At 37.4% G+C, this 18465-nt stretch overlaps 1 protein-coding gene across 9 annotated transcripts in view; it reads right to left on the bottom strand.

Annotated features, from left to right (window-relative positions):
• PKIB (cAMP-dependent protein kinase inhibitor beta) overlaps window positions 1-18465 on the bottom strand; it is a 98898-nt gene that overhangs the window by 44861 nt on the left and 35572 nt on the right. For 2 of the 9 annotated variants that reach the window (XM_023651006.2, XM_070223702.1), the window contains exon 3: window positions 2593-2876. The exons of the other annotated variants lie outside the window; for them this stretch is intronic. The gene's annotated coding sequence lies outside the window, so the exon portion shown is untranslated. The remainder of the gene's footprint in view (window positions 1-2592; window positions 2877-18465) is intronic. 9 annotated transcript variants of the gene reach the window in all.

The raw sequence follows: 18465 nt of genomic DNA, 5'->3' as shown, positions 1-18465 counted from the left end.
CCAGCGCCAAGAGGAGTCAGGAATGGAACCTAGGTCTGCCAGACACAAAGTCATACTGACTCATTATTAGTAGTGGTGCTTGACTAAGTCAACCCACAGGAGCAGCAAAGAGTAAATATGTGGGAAAGTAGAGTTGACGAACTCACTTCAGAGGTCACTTTGAACACACAATATATTTTTTTCAAAGTAGTTTTTATAAGACATCCTATTAGCATTATATTTTTAACACCAGATGCTCCATCCCCACCTTGATAAGATCGGTAATCTGTTCAAAGCAGCCTGATCTTTTTTTAAAAAGCACAGCAATGTCCTTGAAGGCAGTTCAGGACTAACACAAAATGTGTTGTCATCTTGCCTATGTACAAGAAGTGATCTTCCAGTAACACAGGTGGGAGGTGGGGGAGGAGCACGAAAAAACCATAATAGCTCTCCAATTTTAAAAGCTGTTCGTGAAATAGATATTGTTGTAATTTGGTGCTCTTTTGGGTAAGATAAGATGCTCTTATGAAGTGGACAGAGTGACTCTCTGTCCAAACAGTAAACACTTTGGACTTTAGTTTTCATAGCTGCACAGACAGCCTGTTGGAGCTCTACGGGCGGTTGTAAGTTGACCTTCTTGAGTCTGGTTGAGAGGCAGTGTCAACGGTGAGAACACTGGGAAAAGGAAGACAGATGGCCATAAAGGTTTGGTCAGAGAGGGCTAAAGCTGGGAGAGATTCTAACACTAAACACAGCATAATGCTTCGTACACGAGATTTGGAGCCAGACCAGCTCTAGAACATGACAGCTATAACTTGGGCAACTTCAGCCCAACTTTTTATTTATAATGTGGAAACAAAACTTCTGTCTCACAGGGTGTTATGAAGATTAAATGAGACAATGTCTGAAAAGTACTTAGCATAATACCTACCACATAGTAAGTGATTAATAAACGGCAGTCATTATTAAGATGTTCTTTGTACCAAAGGACAAACTACACTTTAGAAGGTTAAATGACTAGCAGTACTTCACAGGTCATTTCTTTACTGGGGGGAAGGGAGAATAAACTCAGCTTTATCTTGTACCAAATTGCCTCTAAATAACTAACTACCACCACAGGACCAGAGAAGATTTGTGAAATTTTCAAATGCAAATTTAATTATTTTGTTTCATTAATACAATTGATCATTTTTGCAATATATACAAATATCAAATCATTATGTTGTATAGCTGAATATAATGTTATATGTCAATTATACCTCAATTAAAAAAAACATTGACTTTATAGCCAAGCTTTTTTCCTCTTCCTGACCTCCATATCCTTTCAAAACTAACTCTGAATTCCTGCTTGAGACTGACGCTGTTATTTCTTGGGCCGAAGGTCTCCCTCTTGAACCTACTGTGTCCTGATATTCTTGGTCATTGCTATTTCTTTCTAGGAAAAGCACCAGAGAAGAGAAATGTATTAGAGGACTCATTCAGAGGCATGTATCTTTGCTAACTATTTAACATGCTGCAGGTTTAGATGCTTCTAGCTAAGATACAGATTGTTAGTTTCAGATTTTAGAATGGAATTCAGGAAAAAAATCTGAAACAGAATTTTGAGGTAAAGCCATTCCTAAAGGGTCTTTCGAAGAGTGACTCTTAAGCAGCGTCTGTAAGAACAATCTCTGAAGAATAAACTGACCTCATTAGGATTTCATACTTAATCCATCAAGAAAGAGGCTTAGGCTGAAATGCTCATTGCTGGTTTTCTGTCTTATCTTCACTAAGGGATGCAGTCTAGTCTTGTTTATTTTTGTCTTTGTTGTCATCATCATCATCATTTTGAGGATTTTTTTTTAAATCCAGGTATATAGGTCAACTTAAAAAAAGCTTTAGGAGCCAGCCCGGTGGTGCAGCAGTTAAGTTCACACGTCCTGCTTCTCGGCAGCCCTGGGTTCACCGGTTCCGATCCCAGGTGCGGAAATTGCACCACTTGGCAAAACTCATGCTGTGGCAGGCGTCCCACGTATAAAGTAGAGGAAGATGGGCACGGATGTTAGCTCAGGGCCAATCTTCCTTGGTAAAAAGGGGAGGATTGGCAGTGGTTAGCTCAGGGCTAATCTTCCTCAAAATAAATAAATAAATAAAAATTTCTTTTTAAAAAAAGCTTTACTTTTCTAATTCATCACCTGTCTAGAACTGGAGAGGTACGCACAGCAGGCCATAGCATTAGGCTGTACAGGCTATGCATTCCATGACTGTCATTCACACTGTTGTCCAAGGAATGCTCATAGCTGAATTTAAAAACTGTTTATGACATTATAAGTCCAGATTTAGAATAAAAGGAAGTCTTAATATACTTTTTACAAAGATGTATTTTCCCCCAGAGTGTCATTTACTAGGTACACTAAATTCTTTACATTAACTATATTTGCTTTTTGGAAGATGAATTCACTTATTTAGATAAGCTTTACTCCAAGACATTAAATTCAAGGCAAGAAGACTATGAACAGGAGACAAAAAGAGACAAAACTCAACAAAATATATTTAATGTCAAAATTATCTCTTTCCTTGTACTTGAGAATGATTACATATCTCATACCCAGGCCAGTGACATTCATTACTCACTGAATTTACACCTCCTGTAACAGCCCCTTGTTCACGTCAGGAGTTCTCTGGCTCAGGGAAAAATGGCAGCCGCAGTGGGGATTCACTGAAACCAATTCTCAGAGAAGCAGCTGCTGCTGAAAGCTGTGCTTCACACATCAATCATTTGCTGATTGTCGCAGCTAGTTCAGTCACAGCATCTGCTCAGTCTATTGGTTTTGCGGTTGTTGATATTTGCATTTGCACTGCAGCGTCACTGTTGTCATATCATGTTGCATGAGTTGAAACAACACCATCTTGTGGACCTTCAAATATGAGAAAATCCACATAATCATGAAAATACAACTGTTTTTGTGAAGGAGGTGGTGAAAAGAGCATTCCTTCTAAATGCGAAGAGACTAACTGATTTTCAGTAGAATGATTCCACCCACCTCTGTGTTTCTCTGAGGGGCTGGTCTCAATCAGTCACACTAAAGCAGTATCACAAATGCCAGATTTGGTGTTAAGGGTTGACTTGTGTCCCCCAAAAGATATTTTACATCCTAACCCTCAATGTCTGTAAATATGATCTTATTTGGAAATAGAATCTTTGTAGTTATAACCAAGTTACAATGAGGTCGGATTGAAGTAAGGTAGGTCCTTAATCCACTATGACTGATATCCTTGTAAAAGGAGGGAAGACAATGTGGAGGCAGACACATACAGGGAGAACATCATGTGATGATGGAGGCAGACCCGGGACTAATGCATCTACAAGCTGAGGAGTACCTGGGGCTACCAGAAGCTGGAGGAGACAGGGAAGGATCCTCCCCTAGGGGCTCTGGAGGCAGCGTAGCCCTGCCAAAACTTTGGTTTCAGGCTTCTAGCCTCCAGACTGTGAAAAAAGAAATTTCTGTTGTTTTAAGCCAGCCAGTTTGTGGTACTTTGTATGGCAGCCCTTTAGAGGCATCCATCTGGGGCAAGTGAAGGAATATCAGTGGCTCCTGGAGGGCATGGGTATAAACTGTGCTGACCTGGGGAACCAGAGTGACTTAAGGGACTCTTCTTTCAGGCCACGTTTACTCAGATTAGACACTTTCCTCAAATTAGAGCGTCCCTAAGTGTGTAGATAATTCTGAGGATCAGGCTAATAGATCTTAGATTAAAAAATACATAAAACTTGAGATAATACATAAAAAATACATAAAAGCTTGAGATAAACCAAATATCCCATAAAAGCTTTTGTTTCTACCGCTTCCTGGTGTCATCTCATGACCTCTCGCTATTAGCAGATATCAAGCCATCCATCACCACATCTACCCATGCTTAGAAGTTCCAACACACGCAAAAGAACAAAGAGATGCCTAAAATCACTAGAGTGCCTATTTCCATGAAATTCTTCAAAGCAAAAGAAGTGCAGAAGAAATGGCACAATCAGTATAAGGGAAATAGAGATTGTTTAAGGAATTGAGCCATTAAACTAAGCCTTCATAATTCTTGCTTAAGCTTGTCTCTTAGAAGGTAGCAAAACATAGCAGCTAGACTCCCACCCTTGAGTTATGCTAGCTCCACCACTGACTTGCTCTGTCTTTGGGCTAGTTACATACCCTCTGTAAACTTCAATTCACTCATTAGTAAAGTGAGACTAGTAATTCCACCAACTTTATAAAGAAAGCATTCAGTAAATATTAGCAATTATTGTTATTACTAATCTCAATGTTAGCTTAGGTTGCCACTTCACTCATGAAGAGATGTTCCTCCATGCTTTTGCTTTCTGTTTTTAAACCAGAAAGAAATAAAGCCAGCTGAAAAATGGGTCAACTCTAAAAAGTACTCATAATTCCATAACCTCACTGGGACTATATGCTATTGGACAGAAAGAGTAAATCCTTTGCAAAGCTTATTCATAAGAATCTTTCTAAAATGTTCTAACCCTTTTTTCCTGTTTGGTAAATAGAAGGTACTGGACATGACAGTATCTTTTTAATCACTGAGCCTCTTGCAGTTTTTGATAGTCATTATTCTGAATATCAAATATTATTAGGATGATCTTTTTACATAATACTTTTAAACTAATAAATATATCAGAATAGCCTTTTATAATGTACAAAACACGCTCATATGCTGAATCAATCTCCTTATAATGTCATCCTATTCTTTTGCTAAATACAGTTATTTACTTTTAAGGCTGACAAATTTCAAATTGTTGATTTCAGTTCACTAATCTGGTCTGACATAAGCATCAATTCTACCAAATGTTGCCCTTCCCAGTCTTGTGTCATCAACAAAGTTGAAACAAAAAATACTGTCTAATATTAAAGAGAGCTCTGCCAAGAACGGTGCTATGGAGAATGTCACTAGAGATTTTCCTCCACCTTGAAATGGGCCCACTCAAGAAAGATAGAGTTTATGGATAGATCTGAAGACTTAATATCGTTAAGATGGCAATATTCTCCAAATTGATCTACAGATCCAAATACAAGCCCCATCAAAATCCCAGCTTGTTTTTTTTTTTTGCAGAAATTTTTTCTAAATTCATCTGGAATGTAAAAAATATAAAATAGACAAAACAATCTTATAAAAGAACAAAGTTGGAAGGCTCACATGTTTCAATTTCAAAACTTATTACAAAGCTATAATAATCAAGACAGGGTGATACTGATATAATGATAGACATGTCAATCAATGGAATAGAATTGAGGGCCTAGGAAAAAACCCATATGTTTATGATGAATTGATTTTCAACAAGAGCGCCAAGACAATTCAATGGGGGAAAGAATAATATTTTCAACAACTGGTGCAGGGACAACTGGATTTCCAGATGCAAAAGAACAAAGTTGGACCCATACCTCATACCATACACAAGAATTAACTCGAAATGGATCATAGATCTAAATATAAGAGCTAAGACTATAGAACTTTTAGAAGAAAAATAAGAGTAAAACTTCATGACTTTGGGTTATGAAACTCTTTCTTAAATATGACACCAAGAGCACAAGTGACAAAAGAAAAAATAGATAAATTGAACTTCGCCAAAAGTAACAACTTTTGCACAGTAAAAACCACCATCAAAAAGTGAAAAGTTTATCCACAACAGTGGAAAAACTACTTTCCAATCATATATCTGATAAGTGACTTGTATCTAGAGTATATAAGAACTATTACAACTAAATAATAAAAGATAAATAATCTGATTTATCTACGGTAAATTTAGATAATCTAATGCTTTAAATGGGTGACTTTTATGGTATGCGAATTATATGTCAATAAAGGTATTTTTTAAAAGTTAAATTTACTGCAAAACATCCTCAGAGGATGTTAATGTTTAGTGTGAATATCTGAGGGGTGATTGACATGCAGTACTTCAATCAAGTTTATCCTTAGAGCCATTTATTCTTGAAGCATCTTGAAAAACATACTGATTGCAGATCCCAACTTGAGCTTGTTTTCTCTTTTTCCTAACCACAGAGTGTAGAATTAGGATGCCAGTTTGCCACATTTCACATCTTGTGTACGCTCTACCTTTTGATTATTCTTCTAAGATAGTAAGAAATGTCTAACTATGAATATTCAATCTATAAATATAATTGCTTTGTACAGAGAAAAGTTTATTAAACGGGTGAGTTTTTTAGATGAATGGTAATATCGATTGCAGGAATATGTCAATCACTGAGATTTTCTCTTCTACTTACAACTTAGTTCCAAGTCTGTTTTCCTCAAGAACCCAAACATTTCCATATAAAAACATGCTTTCTCTGGTCACTTAACAATAGACAGAATCATCCTTTAGACCACAAAATGGCATGGAGAGGGGGTTGCCTCATCTTATTCTGATCAAGAATTTGCGCTTAATGGAACAGGAACTTTTTAGTATAAGTAACCATGCACTTATTTAATTCCAAGATATTCATACCTTTTAGGCTTTCTAGTGATTACCATTCTAAACATATAGTGAGCTCTCTTGGCCAGGAAGTCTACGCAAGGAGGCCATGACTGCATCTATGATTTAGTTTGTAAGAGAACAACAGATCACAGAGCTACAGAATGCTAGAGTTAGGAGGAGCCTTAGAGAAGAATATATTTCACTCTTTACTCTCAATCCTCCAATTTTAGAACTGAGGGCCTATATGCCCTAGTCCCTGAATGAGTTGCCCAAGTGAAGAGCAGAGGCAGAATTAGAACCCAGGTCTTCTGAAATCTTTCACCATGTTCTTTTCATCACATCATATTGTCTTTCAATGCATAAGGCAACATGGGCTTCTTTGCTCTTGACCATGTTGTCAACAACAATGAATGTGCATACAAGTATGATAAACCCACCATGTTTTGTGGGGTTTTTCTTATGCACGTCAGAATCCTCTAAGTTCTGCTGTGTTCAGAAAACATCTGCAAATGATGCACCACTTAGCCGTCTCATTTATCCAGAAATTTATTTGAAATTTCCAACTCATTTATGAAGGCAAACTAAAGTAGATAATTAATTTTCAAGCTCTTTCACAATATTTTAATATCATGCACAGGATAAATGTTTTGATTCTTTTTTTCTTTTGTGCAGCTCTTTCTATTGTTGACTGTCATTCTCCATGTCTTTTTATTTAAAAACATCTTGTTTTTGACTTTTTTTTATTTGTGTCCTCTAAAGATAGCATGAGCTGAAATCTCTCAGCTAATAGATTTTCAAATTACTTCACTTTTGCATTTACAAATTCCCCTCTTGCTACTTCATTAAATCAACGTTAGTTACATACATAAATAACTTTACCCAAAAATGTTCGAGACTGAGAGTTTACTAAATTAGCATTTTAAATGCTAGTTAGGAATATGTCTCCTTTCAAACAGTGAAATTTTTGCCTTGAGCTTTAAGGATGACAAAATAATATTCTCCTTCACTAAGTTAAAGCTTGCTCAGTGCTTGTGTGGAAAAATAAAAATCAAGTACCTATTAGATAAATCACATAACAGCCAAATGGTCTTGCAGAATGATCTCACACTTAGTTTGATTTATCATTAGATTCATCATTCACAATATCTTTTAGAAGCCTAATTAAATTTCGGATCATCTCTGAGGGAAACAGCATGGTAAGGGCTGAATACTCCCGATGCCAACAATTTTAAAAGTACGCCCTAACTCTATAGCTAGAAATTTTAAAATACATTCAAGTGTATTTTATATGCATATATAAAGCCTCATTAATTTTGATAAGTAAATTAATAGAGTAAATAAAATTCAAATGAGGCTTGTCAAGAAAACAAATTATTTTAACATATTTAGAAGTATCCATTTCCATTTAAGTAATATGCAAATAAAAACATCTTTATTCATGTAAAAAGTCCATATGACTTCTATTTGGTAAAGTTTAGTTTTTGTTCCTCATGAAAAAAATTGCTTTGATTAAAAATATTAAATAGAGGGCAGCCCTGTGGCCAAGTGGTTAAGTTCGTGCGTTCTGCTTCGGCGGCCCAGCGTTTCACTGGTTTGGATCCTGGGCGCAGACATGGCACTTTCATCAGGCCACGCTGGGGCAGTGTCCCACATAGCACAACCAGAAGGACCTAGAACTAGAATATACAACTATGGACTGGGGGGCTTTGGGGAGAAGAAGAAAAAAAAGAGAGAGAGAGAGAAATAAAAAGATTGGCAACAGATGTTAGCTCAGGTGCCAATCTTTAAAAAGAATTAAATAATTTAAGCCTACTGTCTAATATTATTGCAAAATGTTAGTTCCGTTAGGCTACGATTCTGTTAGATTCAACACTATACCCCCAGTATCTACAAGTGTTCCTGGCAGATGGTTAGTAGGAGCTTAATAAAAATTTGTCAAATGAGTGCTAAATAACTGTCACTGTTTATATAAACATCTAACATTACTAAGTGCTTCAAATGTGCCAGAAACTATGCTAAACTCTCTATGTTGTTGATTTTCATCCTCAAACAGCCCTACTGGAGACGAACCACTGTCATCTCCATTTTATGGAGGAGACTAATTTCAGATGCTCAGTAAATACCCAAGGTTGCCCGCTTAGAAAGTTTAGGGATTTAAACCCAGTTCTCCCTGATTACAGAGCCTCAGCTTAATCCCTACTCTACATTAACAATAATAGTAGAAATAATACCAGCAATTACATAATAATAATAATAAACACATTGTTGAGCTATTCCTGTGTGATACACGTGGTTTGAAGCCTTCATCTATGTCAGCTCATGTAATCCTCATAATAATCTTATAAATCAGATACTACTACCTCCGATTTACAGATGAGCACACAGTGTATGTTATTCTGCTTTGGCCTCAATTATTTCTAATCATTAATCTTGTTTTCATTATGGCTCTTTTTGAGTAATAAGCCAAAAAAGAAAGGTATAGTACGGTCTTCTCCAAATACTTTGTTCCAAGTCCTTCTTTCGGTGGGACCCTAGCTAAGGCATAAACATATAATAAAAATAACTTCTACTGAGAAACTAAAATATGCTAGGCAACTAACCTGAATTATTATCATAGTCTTCCTAACATTCTCAAGATAGAAATGATTATCCTCATTTTGCTGATGAGAAAGCTGAGGCTGGGAGAGTTTGCCCAAGCGATCAGCTAGTTAGCGCCAGGGTCAAGATTTAAACTTAGGTCATGAGTCCAACCCAAACACACTAACCAATTATTACTAATACTTCTCATTTTCTGAGGATAAAGGTTTTCCTAGAGCTTTGGCAAACTAGAATTGACCCATTCCTGAACCTGCTCCCAAAAAGCAGCCTCTTCCCTATGAGCCTCACCACTGCGATTTCAATGGCACATCAGAGCAATAAAGACGGAAGGGGCACATATCACAGGGATTCTTTTCAACAGAGGACCCAGAGTAGTTCCTGGACAAGAAATCCATTAATGGTTACCTGGTTTATTTTCACTCCACCTTCTCATGGAATATAAACCCTTCCATTTGCCTTTAGTAATGTTAGTGCCTTATGGCTCTGATACTGCGTTTTTCATGTTTTAGCACATCCAAAGTTGACCAAATCCACTCCTAGGAATATCACTAGTTCTCGCAACTTTTCTGAGGTAATAATACAGTCTTTGTTCATTTTGTGATGAACCGTAGAAGCAAAGGCACAATTAGAACTAATGTTGAGGACTTCCCTATTGAAGAGACCCACGTTTCCTCCAGACCCCTTGTCTTCAGTAAACCCTGGTTCAGATTTAAGGTAAGAACATGTAGCAGCCAGCAATGGTCCTGAGTCAGGTCTGTTCTTGTTCAGAACATGATACTCTCCCCTGGCCTTAATTTAGGAAGTGTTCTTACCTCACAGAGAGGGTCCCTACTACTAAGGAAAAGTCAAGCTTCAACTCCAACCTTATTAAACTTCCATCGTGATGTGCACATTATATTATAATGAGAATAATAGCAAGCTTGAAAAGAGGAAAAATGCAGTATAAATGAATGAAGGCAATTAGTGAAAAGTTGGATTTATTGCACCTCAAGGGATAATATTTAAGTCATCTTAAAGCACTTAGCAAACTACGTCAATAAACTTTCTACTCTATTTTGGAGTAATATGTAGCCAAAACTTATATATATCTCATTACTTTACTGAATTTGTAAATCAAATCTGACTCATTGTTTAGTGAGGATCATTCAATTACTATAATTATATAGTAACTAATCCAGTGCCCATATGTGCAGGTGTTGTCAAGGCATAATATAATGACCTTGTCCCAACCACTTCTGCAAATATAAGTTATATCTACTATTTCCTACTTATCATTTAAGAACTAGCACAAAACCAACCTATTCTAAAAACATTTTAGGCCCCCAGAAGATCTAGAGGACATAATATATTTAATTATTCTTAATTCATAAACTCAGGTTCTGGGCAGGTTTCTCTGAAATTTGCATGAAAGATTAATAACTTAATTTTAATATATATCCTAATCAACATGATGTAAAGAGCTTAATCCAGAGATTCAGGACAAGAGTAGAGAATTAAAATTTGTAAGTGTTCCTTTAAGGTTATCATACACCCCACCAGGTACCTGATACATGATAAAGCCCTTATCTTTAATTATGCCCCTTAATTGCTCTAGGAAGAGCTGCATGGTTCCTCCATCTGTGAAGCTGGACTGTGAGAACTTTTATTGGTTTTATTTTATTGAGTTCACTGAGATATGACCAAAAGTTGAATTACTCCCTAATCTTTCAAAGCTTAGAAACACGCAGTGGAAAAAGAGTTCAATAAATATCAATAGAGTTTGTTGGAAACATCAACATAAGGAAGATCCCAAGCAGCTCTTGCTTAACCATGATGAAAAAGGAAGCAGCATGCAGATATCCCCAAAACAGGAGACAATCCAAATACTTCTGGAATCATTCACTCATAAATTCCCCTCTCTACCAATTCTACATATTACCCTCAAAACTAAAGCTAAATAGCCCCCAAATATCATCTTAACATCAGTCAATGTTATCAATAAAGAGTAATGACATGACTTAAATTGTGATACTAAATTATGATGAATAGCTGCATTTTTGGTGTAAACAATCACCAACACCTATTGCAAGCCACCTGAATAACCACTCTGAAGGAAAACACGAACATTTCTGAGCATTTTGGTGATATTCATGAGAGATCCAAATGAATAAGTAGCCAACAGCAGCAGTTTTAGACTCCAGTTCTATTGGATAAAGGGAAAAGCCAAGAGCAACCAATCAAAAGCTTTGCTTGTCATTCATTCATTTAACAAATATGCTTTGAAGAACTAGAAGCTAGTGTGCAGGGGCAGGGGGGTACTTGGTAAACAAGAAAGACAAGATCCTAAAGACTAAGGAGACTATAGGACATATATAAGCAATCAAATACATAATTTAGTCTTGATGAGGGCTATAAAGGGGAAAATTAGGCTGTTAGGGAACAACGAGAACTCAAGGAGGACCTAAACTGGATAGAGAAATCAGAGGCAGCTTGTTGGAGATGGTGAACCAGGTGGAGCTGCATGTGGATCACTGGTGGCTTTGTCCTCATTGACAAAATCATTTACCTTCCCTCCGGTTCTGCAGAACCTAAGCCACTTCTGCCTCTACACCCTCAGTACCACAGATACAGTCCAGGGATGTCCTTGTTTCCCAGAGGGGAACTCCTACTCCCAGGCATCCCAACTCCATCAACCTCCTTGCCTCCTCATCCTCCCAGCTGGGCTTCTCACTGGCTGGCCTCATGCCTAAAGCCATAGCTGCATGGTCCCTCTGCACTGTGAAGCCAAGGTCAGAGGAGTGAGAACCAGCCAGGTGACACACCTGGGGATGATTCTCAGCACTAATAAAACAGTTTGGCTAAAAATCTTTTCTTGATGTTATAGGAGCAATTCCCTACCAAACAACAGCTGGGCAAGATTTATTTTCTTCAAATTCAAGTACCATACTTAAAATCTGTTTAAGTAAAGAAATCTCATTTAATTCTCCATGAACTGATTTTTTTTCAATTGTTTAGGAATATACTTAACATCTTAGTGTTTGGTTCACCTAAGATAAAAATGAGATTTATGGTATTGTTACTATTCTTTAAAAGAGCATTTAAAGTTTGATGATATAATGTCTGGAACATGACATTCTTTTATGTAACAGATTTACTGGATTTGTTATTTAATAGAGATAAACACGACCCTGATCAGATTCTGCTGTCACACACAATAGCTCAATAACCAATTGTTGTTTTTAGGTATAAACATTTGTGGGTGCTAAAACTGAAGATTCCTAGTTAGAAAGAAAAAAAAAATCTAAGAATATTACATCCAGGTGAACAAAACTCGCAATACCATGAAAGATAAATTACTATCAAGGGAAGAAAAAAATTCTAAAGTATAACACTGCCACTGAGCTCAGATTTTGCAATTTCAAGCATCTTCTTAAGTTTCTAAGTTTCAAAACCCTATAGCTGCACAGAACACAAATAGTTGTTTCTCTCTCAGTGTTTTATATATAGAAGAATAAAACCTAAAATGACTATTTTCCTATAAGCTTTCTTTTATTGGCTATCTAATTTTTTAAAAAATTAAGTTACTTCTTTTAGCACTATAAATATTGTCTAGTCTCTCTAGCAATCTACATTTTTTTCCATAATACCCATCACAATTGTAGCTATATATTTGTATGTTTATTTATGTCTATCTTCTCTACTAGACTGTTACCTCCATGAAGGCAGGTACCATTTCCATTTTTATTGCATCCTCAGGCCCTAGTAGGCAGGCCTTCAATATATTTTTATTGAATGAATGAATACTTATGATGATAAAGAACTATATAGTACTTATATATAAGAATTTTAAAAATCCCTGGATATGAGCTGAATGCAGGAAGGAAAACATGAAGGCCAAAAGTAATTTGAATTTCTAACCATATTAGCAGTATAAACAAAAAAATGAACTGATATGACCCATATTTTTCTTGTACCTGAAAAACTAAATCCAAAGAATTCAAATGTCACCCCAAATAGCCAAAGGAATCCTAAGAAAAAAAGAACAAAACTGGAGGTATCACACTCGCTGATTTCAAAATATACTGCAAAGCTATAGTAACCAAAACAGCATGGTACTGGCACAAAAACAGACACACAGAGCAATGGAACAGAATTGAGAGCCCAGAAATAAACCCACACATCTAGGGACAGCTAATTTTTGACAAGGGAGCCAAGAACACACAATGGAGAAAGGAAAGTCTCTCCAATAAATGGTGTTGGGAAAAGTGGACAGCCACATGCAAAAGAATGAAAGCAGACCATCATCTTATACCACCCACAAAAATTAACTCAAAATGGACTAAAGACTTGAACGTAAGACCTTAAGCCATGAAACTTCTGGATGAAAACATAGGCAGTAAGCTCTTCAACACTGGTCTTAGCAGCATATTTTCAAGTACCATGTCTGACCGGACAAGGGAAACAATAGAAAAAATAAACAAATGGACTACATCAAATTAAAAAGCTTCTGCACAGCAAAGGAAACCATCAACAAAATGAAAAGACAAGCTAACAATTGGGAGAAGATATTTGCAAGCATATATCTGATAAAGGGTGAATATCCAAAATATATAAAGAACACATACACCTCAAGAACAGAAAAACTAACAACCCAAATTAAAAACGGGTAAAAGATCTGGACATATATTTCTCCAAAGATATACAGATGACCAACAGGCACATGAAAAGATATTCAACATCATTAACTATTAGGGAAATGCAAATCAAAACTACAATGAGATATCACCTCACTCCCATCAGAATGGCTGTAGTTAACAAGTCAGGAAACAAAAAGTGTTGGAGAGCATGTGAAGAAAAGGGAACCCTCATACACTGCTGGTGGGAGTGCAAACTGGTGCAGCCACTATGGAAAGCAGTATGGAGTTTCCTCAAAAAGTTAAGAATAGAACTACCATATGATCCAGCTATTCTACTGCTGTGTATTTATCCAAAGAACATGAAAACATGAATGCATAAAGATATATGCAACCCTATGTTCACCGCAGTATTATTCACAATGGCCAAAACCTGGAAGCGACCTAGGTACCCATCGAGGGATGAATGGATAAAGAAAATGTGGTATATATACACAATGGAATACTACTCAGCCATAAGAAATGACGAAATCTTGCTGCTTGTGATCACATGGATGGACCTTGAGGGTACTATGCTAAGTGAAATAAGTCAGAGGGAGAAAGTCAAATACCATATGATCTCACTCATAAGTAGAAGATAAAAACAATGAGAAACAAACACACAGAAACAGACATTGGATTGGCAGTTACCATACAAGAAGGGGGAGGAGGGAGAGAGGAGGATGAAAGGGGTTATTAGGCACATGGGTGTGGTGATGGATTGTAATTAGTCTCTGGGTGGTGAACATGATGTAATCTACACAGAAATCGAAATAGAACGATGTACACCTGAAATTTATATAATGTTATAAACCAATGTTACGGCAATGAAAAAAAAAAAGAATTCAGATGTCAAAATTTCTCTTCTTAATACTAAAATTGTGAGAAGATATGAAATGAAAAAAGAATAAAAAGAGAGTGTAAAATATTCCAACAGATTAAGAGTAAATCAGTACAGAAAAATATAACAACTAATGACCGGGAGGGAACAAGGCTTGCATCTGCTTTTAGAGTTTCAGGCTAGAATACCAAAATGTAGGTTACATTCTTAAAATCTACAGTCACACAATAAGGCCAGTTGGTATTTATGCTCCACCCTAGCTTTGGTTCACAACCCTGAACACCGTAGACTTTCAATAAATGCCTATTAATGCAAACAATATTCTAAAAGTAAACAGTAACTAGCGTGAGTTTACCTTTAGAATGTAATTATGGAACTACAACTGAAGGACTAGAGGAAATGACGCGAATGACAACTCTCATCTCCACTCTAAATGCTATTTCTGTACATATTTTTACGTTCAGGAAATGGACTGGGGTAGCAAGGAAAATACATTTTGTTATGTGCCTATCCTGTACCATGCACTTTTCACACACACACCTTATTCCAACATAATGATCTGAATTATCTGCATTTTCTTTATGAGGAAACCAAGGTTTAGAAAATTTAACTAACGTCTTACACTTAGGAAGATAAGGTAAAATAACGAAAGACCAGGAGAGGCAGCAGAAGGAGTTTGGCTGCCCTCAAGCCCCAAGATTATCTGCTCTAAAATAAAACAGAAGTGACGTCCTGCTGATCATAAATGGAGATGTGAAAAGCACTCCATGAAGAGGGAGCTGCTGACTATTGCCAGGAAGCCCTCAACACCAATTCTTTTTTTTTCTTCAAACAATCCTTTCAAGTTGTATTAAATAGGATGCTGGGAGTTCAATATGGAAGAAAAAGTCCATGTTTTGGAATCAGACTCCTCCTTCTCCCAATCTCCCTTCTCCCATCTGTTCGAATTGTAAAGCATCGATTAAGCTGCCCTAGACATTTCCCACAAAAATCTTTCTCCCAGCCATAGATTGCACCTGAAATCCTGTCAAAGCAATTTATGTCTTGACACTTGGCCACCAGAACAAACACAAGAGAAGAGAATGGCCGAACACACACCATTATTCCAAGTAAACAAGTCACGTGAGCTTGGCTGAAGGTGATAGTCACCTGGAAAAAGCAATCCAGGAAGCCGTCATCTTGTTTTGTGATTAACAACCAAATGTTCACTCAGGAACGTGCCCCTTTCCCCTAGCAGAGATAACATTTTAGTCACACGTCAACCTAACTTCTTTTTTTTGAAGTACATTCTAAACAAGATACTGAGAAAGCTCAGATATCCAAGGACCAGCCTTCTGGGATTTACAGAATCTAGAATTCTTAGCTAAATAAAACTAAATTCTAAACCTCTTAGCAAAATCAGATCAATAGGTAAATATTGTCAATTTAAAGACGCTGATAGCCATAGACCCTAGATAAGATGATTTTCTGGAGGATGAAAAGAAAAAAAAACTGTTGAGAAAAAGTCACTACGGCTAATTCTCTTTGCAAAGAAAAACCAACCACATTATGGTACCAAAAAGCATATTGTAGCTGCAATACTTCATTCTATTTTTGTAGGAAAAATAAATGACCCAAAAGCAAACTATTAGCTAGAACTTTTTCAAGAAACCAAGTTTGAGAGCCTGTGCTTGAGTAATTGGCTGTAGTCTTTGTGGACACATCATTTACATCTGCCTACAAGTGTGTGACGGCTATGAGTTATCAAGAACAAAACTGAACAATCAGAAAGGTCAGTTTTATGTGTTAACTTGACTAGGCTATAGTCCCCAGTTATTCAATCAAACACCAATCTGGTGGTGTTGTAAAGGAATTTTGTAGATGTGATTAACATCCATAATCAATTGATTTAAGTGAACGAGATTATCCTCAATAATCTGGGCATGCCTTACTTGAAAGAACAGAACAGTAGTTTCCCTGAGAAAGAAGTAGTTCCACCTGTACACTGCAGCTTCAGTTGCTGCCAGAGAGTTCCCAGCCTGCCAACCTGCCCTGTGGATTTTGGACTTGCCTAGCCAGCCTCTATAATCACATAAACCATACTTATATAATCTCTCTCTTGGCCAGTTGCTCCAAACTGCAATGCAGAAAAGAGTAAAAAAAAGGATGAGCTCATGGTTTGAGATTTCCAGTTCAACCTCTGCATAAATGACCTGAAAGCTTCTGTGTCTACCCAGAAGGAAACGCTTATCTCCTGTGGCTGTAGGGTTGAGATTTTAAACCCAGAATCCCATCCTCTAAATTGCTGAATTACAACACAAATTGAATTCCCAACCTTGCAGAACATCTTCTGTTCAAGTGAGGGCATCGATTGGGAAGGAATGGGATCTTGAAAATTGGAATGGAGACATCTGGGGAATCCTAATGAAGCTGAGGATATCAAACTCTTAAATTCTGTGAGTCATCTTTGCCAGTAGAAGCCACCCTTCCACCCCTGTCTGAGGAAGTTAACCCCTGCTTTTCTGGAAGAACCTGTAATAGTCTCCTGAGGTACAGGTCTTGCAAGACACCGTTGATTCTCCTCAGGACCTACCCGTCACCCGTCTTTGCTTCTAGACTTATGTTCCAGCAGGTTCAAAAGGGTGAGGTACAAAGTTTGGCCCATGAAGAAGTGTGCTACACATAAAAAGAAATGTCTGATTTTTCCAGTTGATATGGATAGAAATCTAGGGAATATGTATGTGGATGGATATTAATGATATTGGATAATTGTGGAAGGAACATATAGTTGGATCAGAATGAATTTATGATATGAGCTTCTTAAGCAGAGATTCTGGACTCAAAGGGCTAGAAAGAGGTCTAACATTTTGGTTGGTTGGTTGAAAAATGGACCAACATTATATTAAATCAAAATGCCACAACAAATTGCTTTGGTATACTGTGGAATAAATGTTAAGGTGGCTTTATCATGTAAAACCTGTTCTTTGGACTCCTGAAGGATCCAAAGGACACACCTTTACTATGATTATGAGAAATACATTTGTGAGGGGAGTCCCAGCATCCTTGAAGAAGTCTTAGGTAACTCTTCTCTATAGGTCAGAAATTACAGTGAGAATTGCTGCCGCTGAACTGGAATCCCCAAATACAATGGGAAAAATTGGGTGCCAGGGCAACAGGGCCAAGTGGCAGCACTTAATCACCAAAGAAAATGTAGATGTGGTTACCATAGTGGACCGCACAGCCAAAGCAGTAATCAGAATAGTCTGACTTGCAGAGAGAGACCTGTGGTGTTGGCTAGCTGACCATGGTGTCTCTAGGAAATAAATAAAGGACGGTCTAGTAAATTCTTACATGATCTGTATAAACATAAGAATTCTAGGGCTGATATACAGAAGTATATCTAGAATAATCAAAACAGAGTCACTACCTCTCAATTAATTCCTAGTCTTGACCTAGTTTACAGACCCAGAGCCCTTTGAATGAAGGGGAGGTTAACTCCCATTGAGAACCTGCTATACTGCCTCAAATTTCATACTGTTGATCTTTCTCCCAGCCTTCTCCTATGAAAGCCAGTGGCAGACAGAGATGCTGCTTGGAGATTTGGCAGCCCCTATAGGTAAATCAGAACGCAAACTCTGAGGCTTTTGGAACAAAGCCCTACCTTCTTCTGCAGATATCTACTCTACTTTTGAGATACAACTTTTGGCTCACAACTGGGCCTTAGTAGAAAATGAATGCCCAATCATGGGGACCAAATTACCATGAAAGCTGAGCTGCACATCGTGAACTGATTGCTGTCTGACCACCAAGCCATAAAGCTGGGCATGCACAGAAGCTCTCCAATACCAACTGGAGGAGGTCTATACAAGATTGGGCTCAAGCAGGCCCTGGAGGCCCTAAGTAAATTACATGGGGAAGTGGCCCAAATGCCCATGGCCCCTACTCTTGCTACATTACCTACT

Source organism: Equus caballus, chromosome 10 (genome assembly GCF_041296265.1).
Source record: "Equus caballus isolate H_3958 breed thoroughbred chromosome 10, TB-T2T, whole genome shotgun sequence".
Taxonomy (NCBI): domain Eukaryota; kingdom Metazoa; phylum Chordata; class Mammalia; order Perissodactyla; family Equidae; genus Equus; species Equus caballus.
Note: the sequence above shows the minus strand (reverse complement) of the source record. Positions and strands in the feature narration are given on the sequence as shown.